At 38.6% G+C, this 12,032-nt stretch overlaps 1 protein-coding gene across 2 annotated transcripts in view; it reads right to left on the bottom strand.

Annotated features, from left to right (window-relative positions):
• The window catches only part of VEPH1 (ventricular zone expressed PH domain containing 1), a 228,866-nt gene that overhangs the window by 83,457 nt on the left and 133,377 nt on the right, over positions 1–12,032 (bottom strand). The window lies entirely within an intron of this gene.

The following is a 12,032-nucleotide window of genomic DNA, read 5'->3' as shown; positions in this document are numbered from 1 at the left end:
CACAACTGTTTGAGCACTCTCTTGGACCATAAATGGTATTTCCCAGGCACAGCTTACATTTTATTGACATCTTTTGTCTACTGCCCTTTTCTCCATTCTCTGTTTCTTTAGGCTTATACCTTGTATTTCCTTTATTATCATTTAAGTGGGATCTTGATGAACATCGTGTTCAATCAGGCATGTTTACTGGAAGTTTTATGTGGGTGGTCAGAAGCCCTTAAATGACATCTAACATAAAACTCTGGGTGACTGTGGTAGCTGGAAAACACTATCTAGAACAAAGTTGATAAACTATGGCCAATGGACCAAATCTGGTTCATTGTCTGTTTTTGTAAATAAAGTTTTATCGAAACACAGCCATGCCCACCCATTTATGTATTATCTTTGGCTGCTTTCACACTACAATGGCAGAGTTGAGTAGCTGCTACAGAGACCACATGGCCTGTCTCTGTTCAAAAACATTTACCACCTGGGCTTGTACAGAGAAAGCTTGTCAACCACCGTCTACAACCGCAAGCTGTTATAACGTTTAATACTGCAAGACATGATATAAACATTTTTCTATATTTCAACCTTGTTTGGAGAACTGTTAAAAAATTTGGAATTATTATGTTTTTTCTTAGGGTCAAATTGAATGCCATGAGCAGGAAAAGATGTATATTTTACCAGGGTATGAGAAAAGAATATCTTTTTAAGGGAAGATACCACTCTAGAGATATCTTATATCCAGTGAGATAAATGTTACTCCTAGAAGGAAATCTGATATCTCTGACATATTTAAATTAATGAAATGTTAGTTGACTATCACGTCTGTTGCTGCCAGTGCTTCAACAGAAACATACCACTTAAAAGATTATTCTGTTAAAATTAAGTTTGTAGAAGGGCAACTATAATTGCACATTGCTTGACTCACATTTTAAAATTGCACTTTTAATATACTCCACATTTTTCAAACCTAAATTTTCACTGTCATGTTAAAAAATGAAGTATCCCTGAAAAACAGTCTTGTCCCATAAGGTCAAAGTACTTTCCAACTTAGAAACAGTCCTGGAAGGGAAATACGTAAAAATTATAACAGTGCTAAAATGGTAAGATTAAGAATGATTTTCTTTATCCTTTTCTCTGTTTTTCAAATTTCAATTCTCTTATAGTTGTCAAAAAAATTAACCTCACCAGGAATATTTTCAACCACGGATTGGATTAGAATTGGACCATGGTATTATAATACATTCAATTTATCTATCAACTATTAAACAGTTATTATCACAGTGGGCCAGCCTTCTGCAATATAAAGTAATCAACTAAGTTCATTTTATATATAAAATGACTTCAGGTGATGCCAAGAATTGTGTCTGAAAACCATTGGATATAGATAACTTAGTTTATTTTTCCTGCAGCTCACATGCCCCATTTTAAGTATGGAGAATAGGGTCATTCCACCCAGAGTTGACAAAGCATGTGCCACTCCTCACCCTGTCCCTTTCCTAGATACGGGTGGTAAGGGGTGGGTTGGGGTGGGCAGTGGGTAGTAAGTTACACTGTGGGCCCCTTCTCCCCAAATTTCTCCTACAGATAAAAATCCATATGCAATTAATGTCCAAGATACCTGAAGACTGTGAAGTGAATATTGATAGAATTGAAAAAGTAGTAACAGCTTTTAGAGCTAACATTTTTGGATGCTATATGGGCTGAATTATGTCTCCATAAAAAGCGATGTTGAAGTCCTAATGCCCAGTACTTCAGAATGTGACCTTAAGTTCAGAAAAAAGGTCATTGCAGATGGAATTAGTTAAGCAGAGGACATACTGGAGTAGACAGGGCCCCTAATCCAACATGACTGGTGTCCTTAGAGGAAGAGAAGAGACACAGGCACAGGGAGGAGAGCACCATGTGAAGACCGAGACATGGAGGGCAGATGGCCATGAGAGGACGGAGACAGAAATTGGAGCTGTGCTGCCACAAGCCAAGGGGTGCCAGGGCCATCGGAAGCTGGAAGAGACCAGGAGGGCTTCTTCCCCAGAACTCTGGGGAGAGCCTGGCCTGGCTGGCACCCTGATTTCACACTTTCAGCTCCAGAACTGTGAGAGAAGAAATTTTGCCTGTTTTAAGTTGGTGGTACTTTGTTACAGCTGTTCCAGCAAACTAATACAGATGCTTAGCTCATTTTATTCTCAGATAGGCAGTGAAATGGCCATTATTATAGAAGAGGACACTGAGATAATGAGAGGGTGCATCTGTAAGTGGTAGCTTCTGCCAGAGTCAATGTACCTAATCATCCTGCCTCACCCCAGTACGTCTCTATTTTTTCTTTTTTTAAATTAGAGAAGTTGTAGGTTTACAGACAAATCATACATATAATACAAAGTTCCCATATACCACCCTGTTAATAACACCTTGCATTAGTGTGGTATATTTGCTACAATTGATGAAAGAATATTTTTATAATTGTACTATCAACTATAGTCCATCATTTACTTTTATAAATAGCCATAGTGAAGCTTATTTATTTACAAAGAACTACCTGTTACCATCACTTTCCATAGATTCTATATTTTCTTTAATAAATCAAATGTATTAAATTTTCTTCAGTACATCAAATACCAAACATGTTCCCAGCAATGGTTAACGTCTTAATTCTGCCTTTTTCTTTATGCTGAGCTTGAGATACAATTTTGTTATATGGGACAGTCTCTGTGGGTTTTCAACATTTTATATTGCATAGCAACAACTTTTCTTTTCCTGATTAAGTGAAGCCTGTCAACCTAATCCTAAGTGAAAAGTCACATTCGATGCTAAAGCCCACTTGACAAGAATCATTATAATTCGGTGGCAAACCGAAAACCACGCTTTAATGGTTCACAGGTCATCTAGGAGGCCAGGTGCCGGGCGGGCCTGCTCTTTGCTCTTCAGGTTTGGGTTCATCCAGTCAAGGGCCCTGCATTGAGCACCTGCTCTGGGCCAGGCTCTGTGCGAGGCCCTGGAGGGAGAACTCTAGCATCTGCAGGGCTGACAGCTTCTGCTCTTAGTTACTGCAGTTAGGATGCCCCCCTTGACTCTGGCTCTGGGACCCCAACCCCCAACACTCCCAGCAGGTAACCCACAAGGTATATGGGTGATGTTGGTGATAACTGAGTTACTTAAACCAGAGCCCTTAGAAGCCAAGGCTGTAGGAAACTAAAATAGACACCCTGAGTCCTACATCAGGGCCCAGGCAATGTCTTCAGGGTCCCAATGCTGCTCCCACCCAACCTCGGGCCTGGACGAGGCCCACAGGGGCTGAGAAGATGGTATTTAGTGTGCTGGGCTTCTGTCTGTCCAACTGGGAACTTCATATGAGGGTGGTGAACGACTCTAGGAAGCCCCTGTCCAGGAGACAAAGAAGTATTTGGGGAAGGCCATCTATCTGATGCAGGCAGTGATCTGGGAGGGCTGAAGCTGGCTGTAGGAGTTGCCTCTGGTGGCCTCTGAAGGTGGCAGTGCTGCTCCTCCACCCCAGCCGGTGCTGTCAAGTGCTGGTCCTGCACCGCCTGAGCAGGTGTAAGGGCAGCTGAGGGCACCCACTGCCCTGGCGATACTGGCCCCAGCCACTGAAGACACTCCAGCTCACTCTCCCTCTCCCTGCATTCCTGTGTCTCCAACCCTCATCTGTCTGGAAAATTCAGTGTCTCTGTCTAGAGGAAAGTGACAGAGGGTGAGAACACAAAGGAATGAACTGTTATAGACATTATTTGGGGCTTCTGTCCAAGAAGGTGGGGCCCAGGGATAGAATTTGTATTGGAAAGATGGAAAAAAGGAGGAGGTTCTTCTCAAACACTTTAATTCACCCCTTTCACTACCTTATAGTAAGGGTAGGTCCAAGCCCAACCATTTCTAATGTGAATAAGTAGAGTGTCCAACCACAGACCTTGCTTACAACCAGCTAATCCATGCATGTCAAGCTCTGGTTTCTTCTGTGGTATCAGAGATGGCCAAAAAGTAGTGCAACCCAAACCAGGAAAAGATCCTTTTTGCTTCAAAAGTCAGTAGGGTCACCTTTATGGCAATCTGGGTACAGGTCTCAATACCAGTGAAGATGAGATCCTTATTATCAGTAAAACATGTCATAGGGATCAGAAGAACTTACTAAATAATATCTTGATGGATAAAGTAAAAATGAATTTGAAACAAAAGAATTACAGTTTCTTAAAACGTGCTTGAGTTTAAAAGTTAACAAAAGTAATGCTTGACTAAAAGCATTTGAGAATTTCTCAAGCCCCAAGTGTATGTTAAACCAGTTTGCAGTTGAACTTAGATGGGTTTCCTTACCCATCCGGGAACTATAATTTACATTAAACACATTCACAGATCATACTTATCCAGTCAAGGATAGCAATTGCCTATTGTTTTATTCTTTGTTTTGGAAACTTCCTGATATTTCAGGGCTATAAACTCCCAACTAAACTTTTTTATTTATATAGTTACTGAATTACTATAAGGAGACAGGCTACTTCTTGCTACTAAACATAAATTAAAAATACACAGTAGGCCAGGGAATGCAAAAGTAAACATGACATAATTTCTGAAAACAAAAATAAACATCTTAAGTGTTTAATGTGCATTTGACATTTGAGTTACTGAGAGACTGTACAGTATCAGTGCTTATAAGAATCTAAAGAACATCTAGTCTGATGTTTGTCCTGATTCTTTGACAGTAAACTTAGTAGTTTATAAGAGTTCAAAAGTTTATTAAAAAACAAACAAGCAGGCAAACAATAAAGCAAACAAAAACCCAATGAATAACTCTTTGAACTGGTGTGACTGTAAAATGGAAATTCAGTGGAGTTATGGTTGGGATTTAGAAATAGTTTAATAGTCTACATTTACTGGAAAAGATAGCTTCTAATCAAACATTTTCAAGGTTCTTTTTAAAAGAACTTAGAAAAAAACTATGTAGATTCATTAGAGAAAAGATGATCCAAAGTACAATGTCAGTTCCTGTTACAGGGAATGAAGGCCAGTTGGGGTAATCTGTAACTATCAATGATAGGTGAATTCACGTATAGATCCTTCAAGTTTATCACTTGTCTCAAACCACTTTTCACTGTTTTGGGTTTGGGAAAGCATATTTTGCCTCCAGCCATTTTCACTGACCTTCAGTTCTCTGCATATTTTAAGGGAAATATAATCCATATGTTTCTAATTCATTTACACAGTGCGGCTAAGCCTCATTGAAAATATATTTGATGCCCAAGGTATTTTGAGGCTTTTAAAACTACCTTCTAAGAGAAACCAAATTCTGTTTTCATAAAAGTGTAAAGGTCGCCCACTACAAATTCAAATACATACAAGGAGCAGAATTGCTTGGCTTTCCTTTCATAACCTCATGTGCTATGAGAAGAGTCAGAGGAGTGAACAGTCCAAATGCCTGAGCCCATTATCCTTGAAGATCCTTGAGAAGAAAACTCACCTCTTCATTTAAGGGGTGACCATTAAATGGAGAGTCAATTAATTAAATAACAAATTCACTGTCAGTAAGAGAATTCCTTTCTCTATTCCTGGGATCAGCTGGAATTCCTCTTTCCTCCCGTAGCAGTGTTTCTCACACTCTAATGTACATCTGAATCATCCGGGAATTTTGTTAAGTCTCAGACGCTGATTCAGTGGGTCTAGGGTGGGGCCCTGGAATCTGAATTTCTAACAAGCTCCCGGGTGATGTCAATACTGCTGGTCCTTGGACCATACCGTGAGAAGTAAGGCTCTGTTGCAGCATTCTTCAATCACTATTGATACTTGGGGCCAGATAATTCTTTACTGTGTGGTGCTGTCCTGTGCACTGCAGGAAGTTTAGCAGCATCCTTGGCCTCTACACAGTAGGTGCCCGTAGCACCCTTCCTTATAGTCAAGTCAACCAAAAACGTCTCCAGACATTGCCAAATGTCCCCACGGGCAGCAATGGGGAGTGGGGTGGAGATTGCTCAGTTGAGAATCACTGCTCTATGATTATGTTTAATGATTCAATGTTTGTTAGAAAATAAATACCTGTTTTGATGAGCTGGCTTCCATGAGCACAGCAGTCATCAATCAAATAAATAAATAGAAGGTTCCTGCCCCGCCCCCCAAGCAACTAGTATACGTTTGTTTATGGCAAGCATGAATTTCATAATTGATTTTGTTTTTCTCCTTCCTGACCACTAGGAAGCTCAGCAGTAAATTTGCAAGACACAATTTGCAACAGTGAAAATTTGCAGGGATAAATTTCCAAAAGAGAATTCAACCACTGGATTCATTTTACTCCTCTATGCTTGTTTTTTTCCCTCACACTGGGTGAATATTTTTTTGTTTTACTGTATATTTTAAAAGGTTGCTTCAAACGCTCTTTGAACTGAGATTGTTTTTCATTAGGTATGGTAAGCCAAACAAATAGAAGTAAAATAGCTAGCATAGGCACAATGAATTAAATTTGCTGTCCATGGTCGGTTATTTGCTGTTTGAGAGATATCAATAAATCCCAGCAGATAGCGAGACAAGCCTCAAAAGTATTGAATAATATGGCCTATCTTTTCCCATCAAACTGTAAGAAATTTGATAGCTATAGATGTCTGGAAAGAGCATAGGATATTAACATGAAAGAAGTTTTTTTTTTTAAATCTTAACATTAAAGATATAAAATTAATTATAAAGTTGTTTGATGTTGTTGTAAAACTTGGTCAAATAACTGAAGTCTTATATTTTGCCAGTTCTGCCATAAGACAGATTTCACTGCATTTTTTTAGTAGAAATGCCTTCAAAGTTTATCTAGCCAGTGTTTTACAAGTCTCTTTAAGCTGTGGAATTCTTGCTTTAAACATCTTTCAGGAAGGCCAATGTGTAAAACCAACTAAGTCAGAGGTGATCTGTTTGCAGGGTAGGGTAAGGGAGAAAAATGGGAGATCGGAACCCCCTCGAAGGGGCCCCTGAGAGTCTTTAGGGAGCACAGGTTGAAAACCAATAAATCTGTAATACACCCTTGGAATAACGGTGAGGAAGTCAGGGGCCAAGGAGATGAAGAAACCTGTTCAAGGAATTACAAATGCCCAACAGAAGAGCTGGGACCGAGCTGGTTAGACAGGATGTGGGGGAGTCTGCAGTTATTACCTTGGTCCAAGTTGCTAGCAAATCTCTTCATTACTGAAGCCACATATTCTTGTTGAAAAAATTGCAAATCTTGCAGAAATTTATATATTAAAATCTTTTGTTCACTGGTATTTCCCAATTTCCTAGAACAATGCTACCGTGGAGTAGGCACTCAAAATTATTTGCACAATGAGTGGATAAAGGCATAATAAATAGTCATCTAAAAATTCAAGTATGTAAAACCAAACTTATTTATTTTTATAGTTCTCAGAATCGTTTTATAAGAAAAGGAAAAAAAAGTGTGTTTTTCCTTGGTCCTTAATGTGGACAGAGCAAAAATGTGGACTGAAGAAACCCAGGTAGTTGCTTGCAGAGGAGCAAACAGGAGTAAATTCTCTTTTTCCCCTCCTTTTTCCTCTGTCATCTCAAAACTCTCCACTCAATCATATAATTGTTTTTCAGTTTACTGGCTACCAACTGTACATCATCAACGGTGCTCAAAAATATGGATTTCTCTATTTTTAAATGAGATTTGCTGATATCCAGGGACCATTCTGTTTCACTACAGGGGTATATACTGCTGGTTCATAATGGAAATAAAGGGAAAAATAAATTCACTTATGTGAAATTTAGTTTGTGGCAGACTTAAAAGTTACTTTTCTGCGGGGACCATCCATGGCTCCAGATCATTCTATCCAGCATTGTGTCCTTTGGAGTAGAGGCAGTCCCCAAAGAACAATAACGGATGATTGACAACAGTCTCTGAGAATGAACTTCCTTGAGGGAAGATTAAAATACTGCAGATACAAGAGTATATAATCTTCTATTTTAAAAAATAATACTTTTAGAGAGAACATATTTATGAATATGAAGTATGCCACAGCATTCTCCTTCTCCTTTTTTTCTTCTCTACCTCCTTCTCTTCTTCCTTCTTCTCCTGCTCCTTTTTTTTTTTCCCCAAATATGGCTGTTCTTAGGGTGAGATATATTAAAATATGCACCATGCATTTTTTGCACCATTTATATAATTACTTTTGCCTCTGCTTATTTATTGGCAAGGCCTATTTAAAACTATTAGACTCACAACCAAGCTGGACACTGTAGGAGGGGAACTGATCATTTCAAGGTTCTGGATGACTTACCTTGTTTACAGGCAGATATCCCCTCCTGGATCTTAACACACAATGGCCTAGGAATGTACATGTGCTCACCAATTTCACTTTTCACTCCTTCCTAATTGGGTGAATCCACATCTCATCTGCAGGTAAAGATCAGGTCACTCGAGAAACAGATGAGCCATGTATTCCTTTGCTCAGCAGCTGCGTAGGGAGCATTTTTCTTCAGTTATTTATTTGAATGTCCAAAGAAAACCAAATCACTTTTTTTATTTTAAGAAGGAGGGAGATTTTGAAAATATAGCTGACATCCTTTATCAGAACTTTGCAACTTGTTAAGTTGTGGACTTCAGTGCATAACATCTTGCCCAGTGATTTGTGGTTGTGTGCCTGAGCCTTGTAGCTACTTTTGGCTGGGGACACAGAAGAGAAGTCGTCAGATGTTAACTCACTACAGGGGTTTAGAAGGGATATCTTTTAAAATGATTCATAGATCTTCTTTTAGTCATATTATTTGGATGTATCTTACAGGCCACTGCAGATGACAGGAACCAGGATATGTGTGGCAGGAGGGAGTAAAGAAGAGAACCCAGTCTCCATTGTGCCTTTCAACCATAATCCACTCTTTGGAGAAACTGAACTGAGGAATAAGGTTATCGAAGATAAGTTCCAAAGCTCCAAGAAAGATTCTCTAGAACAGCTTTCAGACAAGGGCTCAAAGGACCACATTAATGAAATAAGGCTCCAAGGAATTTGTAACCTCTTCCGAATTGCTCTTTTGTGTTCCCTCCCAAGTTGTGAAGATGCTTTAGAATTCTTCTTTGGCTTCAAATATTACAACTCCCTTCATGTAGTAATTATCCTATTCCCATGATTAAACTAATCTTTTTAAAAAAAGAGAGAAAAGAAAACAAAGAAACCTGACCCAGAACCATGAAGTTGATGAGGGTTATTATCGTTCCCAGATTGGACCAGCTGAGAAGGAGGCAAGGACGGCTGGAGCCTCTGCCGTCTCAGGCACCCCAGCACTGAGGGTGGACTTGCCTACAAGCAAAATTTCAATAAGGAAGATTTATTTGTGATTAAACATGAAAACTGCACCCACATCTTGATATTTACAATGAACTGTAACATTTCATTTTTGAATGTTTTTACATCTGTTCAAGGCAAGAAAAATCAACTCATGTGAGTCGATTAGAGAAAGTTCCACATTACTAGTTTAAAAATTAGTTTCCTCCAAATCAGGCTTGCTGACATGCTCTGCAGATGGGATGTATTTTCACCCAATCAGGAAATACTTCAAAGCAAATCAAAGTAGCATTGATGGGTTCTTGTGAGCTTTTATAACATCCTTTATCGAATTCTAGTGATGGACTACATTTTCAAGGACTTCTTTCAATATCATGTATTCTTTCTTCTTTTTTTAAACCTCTAATCATTTTTGTTAACATAAATGAATACCAATGATTCCATTTTTAAAAATATCCTTTGACAGACGAACTCAAATCCTCAAGTCCTATATGTAAATATAATCAGTCCGTGATATTAGTCTATCTCTCTGCTTATGAATATGCAACTTTCAGTGGTTAGTAAACCTACCCCTCCCCAGAGGCCCGCAGGGCTCAGGAGTGAGTTAATGACCCGGGAATAAAGAGTCTTTCATGTCCCTAATGACACTATTGACCCAACCTCAATAAGACCTGGGGTTTGACATCTTTTCCAGACAGGATGATGGATTTGCACTGATCACACTCCATTGCCTGTCCCCAGTGTGATCAATGTCATGCAATAATAGGATGGTTGACTGGGGTTAAGAATGCTATTTGTGACCTTGATTCACCTCATAGTGAATTCTGCTATACGGTGACTAGTGAGATTCCCGTTCTTTCAACATAGTTTATTACTGAAGTATTAGGTTGACCCATATGAAATGGATGTTTTTGTAGGTCAAAACAGTAGGTTCTCAGTTTTTCATATGGCTCAACTGAACACCCAAGGAACTTCTTTACAGGGTTGTGCTTATAGTTAGACTTTGTAACATCAGTACAAGAATATTCTTAACACTTTGTTGTTTCCTACTAACTATTTGTCTTTGTAACTTTCAATGTTGTGGAAGTAGCTTTTATGTTTCCAGTTTACTTTGCATAATTTAGAAAGAAAGACCAACTATGTTTTTTATACCAACAACACATTAAACTAATACAATTTCTAAGCCTAAATCTTTCTTCAGTAAGTTTCTAATGAAAGAAATGTAATATTGTTTGCCGCATGATCTCATGACAACAGGCAAAACTGTGCCAGCCAGATGACTCCGGCGTTTCACAGAATGATTCACACAATCTCTGCAAAAATAACAATGTGTCCCCTGCAGTTAAACAAAGAGTCCTTTCTCTGCCGATGTCTTTTCAGTGAGTCATATAAATCTTCGATCCCTCACACATACCCTTGTACCAGGAATTTCCTAGCAACTTCCAGGAAATTACAAAAGTATGAATGAATTCCAAAATGGCAACTTAAAAAAAGACATACTCAGTTCTAAGTTAGTGTGAGAATGAATTGTGTGGGAGGAGGGCTAGAAAGTAGGAAATAACAGTATCAAAAGAAAATACTCTACTGCTTTTTTTTTTTTCAAGAAAGATGATGCATTCATTCAATATTTCAGGGAAAAAAAAAAAAACCTAAGTCACATAGTTAGCTCTCAAACTCCCAAAATAATTCAAGGCAGTAAGAAACATCATTTTCTTTTTCCTTCTTTCTTTTTTTTTGGCAATAGATGCTTGGTGCAACTCTGCAGAATTTTCCCCAAATTTCCACAAGATTAAAACTCACTATGTAGTAAACATTTAATGCTTTAGGCCAAACTAAAAACAAGCAACAAACAACCACTCTAGTAGATGGAAATGTATCTAACCCTTTCATTGTTACAGACTCCTGCTGTAACCTCCCTTACATTAAATTCTCCAAACTGTGTATTGTGTACATAGATTATTAGTGAGAGCAATTATAAAAAAATTACTTTGATTGAATTTGATTGATTTTAGCTGTTTCCAACACCTAGTACACATAATTATCCAAAACTTTTATTTGAATAAGAGCAATTTTGGTTTTATTGTCACCTTTTTCAAAAGAGTTTAAGAAGGCTAATAATCAATTATTGTTAAAGTCTTTAAAAACATCAGATTCTGTACAGACATGCTAAGTAATGACATCGTCATTACCAAGAGCTTGAACTCCTTTCCCTTTTGTTAGTGTGAGAATGCATTGGGTGGGAGGAGGGATAGAAAAGTATGGTAACCAGGACCCCTTCTTGCTAAACCAGAAGGGGATGATAGTCAGTGGTGGGGGGATATGAACTGGATTCACTAACCTTCAGCTTTGTTTCTTCTGGAGGGTGGACTCTTTGACTTTTTCCATGAAGGCTCTAGCCCGTGGGAAGGTGACATATCCTACAAGAGTGCTAGGAATTTCATGTAAATCTCAAACGAAGAATGCGAGTACTGCCTAAGAATAGTTGTAGGAAGGATCTAGCTAACCCCAACCAGTGCCTTCAAACCATCCAAACTGGTTCAACTCACGGCGCAGGAGAAGGAGCCATGTCCTGGCACTCTTTTCAGGATCTGCACCTCAACTCATTGCCCTTCCCGGTGAAGTTTGTGCACCAAACCCAGCAGCAGTGCACAGAATTTAAGGGAGTGCCAAAAATTTAGTACTCAAGATAAATAATATATTTTAATATAGAAATTAATGCCAAAATATCCATGATGAACAAAATATCAAAATTGTAAATAAAGGAAGAATCTGTATTATTGTCTTTTCCATTTGCCT

Source organism: Choloepus didactylus, chromosome 1 (assembly GCF_015220235.1).
Source record: "Choloepus didactylus isolate mChoDid1 chromosome 1, mChoDid1.pri, whole genome shotgun sequence".
Classification (NCBI taxonomy): domain Eukaryota; kingdom Metazoa; phylum Chordata; class Mammalia; order Pilosa; family Megalonychidae; genus Choloepus; species Choloepus didactylus.
The sequence above is the reverse complement of the archived record's forward strand: the minus strand, read 5'-3'. Positions and strand labels throughout refer to the sequence as shown.